Consider the following 6,190-nt stretch of genomic DNA (forward strand, 5'->3'; position numbering starts at 1 on the left):
AAAAGATAGCCCATGTACATGGAAATCAAAAGAAAGCTGGACTAGCAATACTCATATCAGATAAAATAGACTTTAAAATAAAGAATGTGGGCTTCCCTGGTGGCGCAGTGGTTGAGAGTCCGCCTGACGATACAGGGGACGCACGTTCGTGCCCCGGTCCGGGAAGATCCCACATGCCGCGGAGCGGCTGGGCCCGTGAGCCATGGCCGCTGGGCCTGCGCATCTGGAGCCTGTGCTCCGCAGCGGGAGGGGCCACAACAGTGAGAGGCCCGCGTACAGCAAAAAAATAATAAATAATAAATAATAAATAAATAAAAGAATGTTAAAAGAGGTAAGGAAGAGCGCTACATAATGATCAAGGGATCAATCCAAGAAGAAGATAAAACAATTATAAATATATATGCACCCAACATAGGAGCACCTGAGTACATAAGGCAACTGCTAACAGCTATAAAAGAGGAAATCGATAGTAACACAATAATAGTGGGGGACTTTAACACCTCACTTACACCAATGGACAGATCATCCAAACAGAAAATTAATAGGAAACACAAGCTTTAAATGACACAATAGACCAGATAGATTTTATAGATATTTATAGGACATTCCATCCAAAAACAACAGATTACACTTTCTTCTCAAGTGCACATGGAACATTCTCCAAGATAGATCACATCTTGGGTCACAACTCAAGCCTCAGTAAATTTAAGAAAATTGAAATCATATCAAGCATCTTTTCCAACGATGACGCTATGAGATAAGAAATCAATTACAGGGAAAAAATGTAAAAAATACAAATACATGGAGGCTAGACAATACATTACTAAATAACCAAGAGATCACTGAAGAAATCAAAGAGGAAATAAAAAAAATACCTAGAGACAAATAGACAACAAAAACACGACGATCCAAAACCTATGGGATGCAGCAGAAGCAGTTCTAAGAGGGAAGTTTATATCAATACAAGCCTACCTCAAGAAACAAGAAAAATCTGAAGTAAACAATCTAACCTTACACCTAAAGGAACTAGAGAAAGAAGGAGAAACAAAACCCAAAGTTGGTAGAAGGAAAGAAATTATAAAGATCAGAGCAAAAATAAATGAAATAGAAACAAAGAAAACAATACCAAAGATCAATAAAACTGAAGGCTGCTTCTTTGAGAAGATAAACAAAATTGATAAACCTTAAGCCAGGCTCATCAAGAAAAAGAGGGAGAGGACTCAAATCAATAAAATTAGAAATGAAAAAGGAGAAGTTACAACAGACACCGCAAAAATACAAAGCATCCAGGCTTCCCTGGTGGCACAGTGGTTGAGAGTCTGCCTGCCGATGCAGGGCACATGGGTTCGTGCCCCAGTCCGGGAAGATCCCACATGCCGCGGAGCGGCTGGGCCCGTGAGCCATGGCCGCTGTGCCTGCGCGTCTGGAGCCTGTGCTCCGCAATGCGAGAGGACACAACAATGAGAGGCCCACGTACTGCAAAAAAAAAAAAAAAAAAAATACAAAGCATCGTAAGAGACTACTACAAGCAACTCTATGCCAATAAAATGGACAACCTGGAATAAATGGACAAATTCTATAAAAAGGTATAACCTTTCAAGACTGAACCAGGAAGAAACAGAAAATATGAACTGACCAATCACAAGTAATGAAATTGAAACTGTAATTAAAAATCTTCCAGGGGGCTTCCCTGGTGGCGCAGTGGTTGAGAGTCCGCCTGCCGATGCAGGGGACACGGGTTCGTGCCCCAGTCCGGGAAGATCCCACATGCTGTGGAGCGGATAGGCCCGTGAGCCGTGGCCGCTGAGCCTGCGCGTCCGGAGCCTGTGCTCCGCAACGGGAGAGGCCACAACAGTGAGAGGCCCTCATACCGCAGGGGGAAAAAAAAAAAATCTTCCAGGGCTTCCTGGTGGCGCAGTGGTTAATAATCCACCTCCCAATTCAGGGGACACAGGTTCAAGCCCTGGTCCTGGAAGATCCCACATGCTGCAGAGCAACTAAGCCTGTGCACCACAACTACTGAGCCTGTGCTCTAGAGCCCTTGAGCCACAACTACTGAGCCCATGTGCTGAAACTACTGAAGCCTGTGTGCCTAGAGCCCGTGCTCCAAAACAAGGGAAGCCACTGCAATGAGAAGCCCGTGCACTGCAATGAAGAGTAGACCCTGCCCACCACAACTAGAGAAAGCTCGCAAGCAGCAGCAAAGACCCGACACACCGAAAAATAATTAATTAATTAATTAATTATAAAAAATCTTCCAACAAACAAAAGTCCAGGACCAGATGGCTTCACAGGTGAATTCTATCAAACATTTAGAGAAGAGCTAACACCCATCCTTCTCAAACTCTTCCAAAAAAATTGCAGAGGAAGGAACACTTCCAAACTCATTCTATGAGGCCACCATCACCCTGATACCAAAACCAGACAAAGATACTACAGAAAAAGAAAATGACAGACCAATATCACTGATGGATACAGATGCAAAAATCCTCAACAAGATACTAGCAAACAGAATCCAACAGCACATTAAAAGGATCATACACCATGATCAAGTGAGATTTATCCCAGGGATGCAAGGATTCTTCAATATACGCAGATCAATCAATGTGATACACCATATTAACAAGTTGAAGAATAAAAACCATATAATCATCTCAATAGATACAGAAAAAGCTTTTGACAAAATTCAACACCCAGTTATGATAAAAACTCTATAGAAAGTGGGCATAGAGGGAACCTACCTCAATATAATAAAGGCCATATATGACAAGCCCACAGCAAACATCATTCTCAATGGTGAAAAACTGAAAGCATTTCCTCTAAGATCAGGAACAAGACAAGGGTGTCCACTCTTTCCACTCTTATTCAACATAGTTTTGGAAGTCCTAGCCATGGCAATCAGAGAAGAAAAAGAAATAAAAGGAATACAAGTTGGAAAAGAAGAAGTAAAACTGTCGCTGTTTGCAGATAACATGATACTATACATAGAGAATCCTAAAGATGCCACCAGAAAACTACTAGAGCTAATCAATGAATTTGGTAAAGTTGCAGGATACAAAATTAATGCACAGAAATCTCTTGCATTCCTCTACACTAACACCAAAAATCAGAAAGAGAAATTAAGGAAACAATCCCATTCCCCATGGTAACAAAAAGAATAAAATACCTAGGAATAAACCTACCTAGGGAAACAAAAGACCTGTACTCAGAAAACTATAAGACACTGATGAAAGAAATCAAAGATGACACAAACAGATGGAGGGATATACCATGTTCTTCGATTGGAAGAATCAATATTGTGAAAATAACTATACTACCCAAAGCAATCTACAGATTCAGTGCAATCCCTATCAAATTACCAGTGGCATCTTTTACAGAACTAGAACAAAAAAATCTTAAAATTTGTATGGAGACACAAAAGACCCCGAATAGCCAAAGCAGTCTTGAGGGAAAAAAATGGAGCCAGAGGAATCAGACCCACTAACTTCAGACTATACTACAAAGCTACAGTAATCAAGACAATATGGTACTGGCACAAAAACAGAAATATAGATCAGTGGAACATGATAGAAACCCCAGAGATAAACCCATGCACCTATGGTCAACTAATCTATGACAAAGGAGGCAAGGATGTACAATGGAGAAAAGACAGCCTCTTCAATAAGTGGTGCTGGGAAAACTGGACAGCTACATGTAAAAGAATGAAATTAGAACACTCCCTAAATTGGGTGATTGGGATTGATATGTATACACTGATGTGTATAATATTGATGCTGTATAAAAAAATTAATAAAATTAAATTAAAATAAAAAGAAACATTCCCTAACACCATACACAAAAATAAACTCAAAATGGATTAGAGACCTAAATGTAAGATCAGACACTATAAAACTCTTAGAGGAAAACACAGGAAGAACACTCTTTGACATAAATCACAGCAAGATCTTTTTTGATCCACCTCCTAGAGTAATGGAAATAAAAACAAAAATTAAAAAATTGGACCTAATGAAACTTAAAAGCTTTTGCAAAGCAAAGGAAACTACAAACAAGATGAAAACACAACCCTCAGAATGGGAGAAAATATTTGCAAACGAATCAACAGACAAAAGATTAATCTCCAAAATATATAAACAGCTCATGCAGCTCAATATTAAAAAAACAAACAACCCAATCCAAAAATGGGCAGAAGACCTAAATAGACATTTCTCCAAAGAAGGTAAACAAATTGCCAACAAACACATGAAAGAATGCTCAACATCACTAATCATTAGAGAAATGCAAATCAAAACTACAGTGAGGTATCACCTCACACCAGTTAGAATGGACATCATCAGAAAATCTACCAACAACAAATGCTGGAGAGGGTGTGGAGAAAAGGGAGCCCTCTTGCACTGCTGGTGGGAACGTAAATTGATACAGCCACTATGGAGAACAGTATGGAGGTTCCTTAAAAAACTAAAAATAGGGCTTCCCTGGTGGCACAGTGGTTGAGAGTCCACCTGCCGATGCAGGGGACACGGGTTCGTGCGCCGGTTCGGGAGGATCCCACGTGCCGCGGAGTGGCTAGGCCCGTGAACCATGGCCGCTGAGCCTGTGCGTCCGGAGCCTGTGCTCCGCAACGGGAGAGGCCACAACAGTGAGAAGCCCGCATATCGCAAAAAAAAAAAAAAAAAAAAAAACTAAAAATAGAATGACCATAAGACCCAGCAATCCCACTACTGGGCATAATTCAAATAGAGTCATGTACTACAATGTTCATTGAAGCTCTATTTACAGTAGCCAGGACATGGAAGCAACCTAAGTGTCCATTGACAGATGAATGGATAAAGAAGATGTGGCACATATATACAATGGAATATTACTCAGCCATAAAAAGGAATGAAATTGGGGCATTTGTAGAGACATGGATGGATCTAGAGACTCTCATACAGAGTGAATTAAGTCAGAAAAAGAAATATCGTATATTAACGCATATATGTGGTACCTAGAAAAATGGTACAGATGAATCGGTTTGCAGGGCAGAAATAGAGACACAGATGTAGAGAACAAACATATGGACACCAAGGGGGGAAAGTGGAGAGGGGGTTGGTGGTGCTGGGATGAATTGGGAGATTGGGATTGACATGTATACACTGATAATGTATATAATAGATAACTAGTAAGAACCTGCTGTATAAAAAAATAAATAAAATTCAAAGCAAAAAAAAAAAAGATTACTTAGAGATAATGGAGATAAATCTAAAATATAGTCAGCTAAAAGAGTTGAAAATAGATGCCTCTGCGAAAGCGGAAATGGGGGAAAAGGTAGTGGACTGCCTTCTGTTTTCATAGAAAACCTTATAATACTTGTTATTTCTTTAAGCCATGCATATGTATAACTTCTGTTTTTAAAAGAATATAAGTTTCCTGATGGCAGGGACAAAAAAAGAAAAAAGGATGGAGCAGCCCCTGGGTCGCGGGGGGAGGTCCTAGAAGAACAGATCACAGACCCCAAGGAGCCCCGGAGCCAGATGGGAAGCCAGGCCATGATGGGCACGGCCGCCCCAGCCTAGCAGAAAAGCCCCTCCCTCCGTGCCCTGACGAGAGGCCTCCTGGGTCCTGATCCACCTGGGAGACCCGGAGCAAGAGAGACGCAACCGTCCTGAGCTCTGAGCAGCCAGGCAGCTCACCGCAGGACTTCAGGGGCTGGCCAGGGAGAGGCAGGAGCAGAAGGTGCGCCCTCCCCACTCCCAGCCTCCCCGCTACTCCCTCCAGTGACAGAGGCCTGTCCTCTCCCAGCCTCACTCCTGGCCTGGCCGAGGCCTGATTATCCTCTGGGCAGCTTAGCCATTACCTCCTCAGAGGCCTGTCCTGATCGCCAGTGGACACTAAGGGCCTTCCACCCCCATGATTCCCCCTAACGGCCCCCTTCCCTTCACAGCTCTCATCACGGTATGTCCTTATAGACTCATCTGTGTCCTACTTTGTTCCATCCCGGCCTCTCCTGCTGGACTATCAACTCCATGACGCAGCAAGCTGGACCCACAGCTCCGAGCACAGCGATGGGCCAAACTCTTGATTCTTTCTCCAGATCTGATCCTTCCTGAGTCTTCTCCAGCTTCCTAAGTGGGGATTCCATTCTCACAGCCTAAGCCAGACACCTAGAGGTCATTCTGGACAAATTTTTCTCACCCCGCTCTCTGTGTCAGGG

The sequence above is a fragment of the Mesoplodon densirostris genome, chromosome 20 (genome assembly GCF_025265405.1).
Source record: "Mesoplodon densirostris isolate mMesDen1 chromosome 20, mMesDen1 primary haplotype, whole genome shotgun sequence".
In the NCBI taxonomy this organism is placed as follows: Eukaryota; Metazoa; Chordata; class Mammalia; order Artiodactyla; family Ziphiidae; genus Mesoplodon; species Mesoplodon densirostris.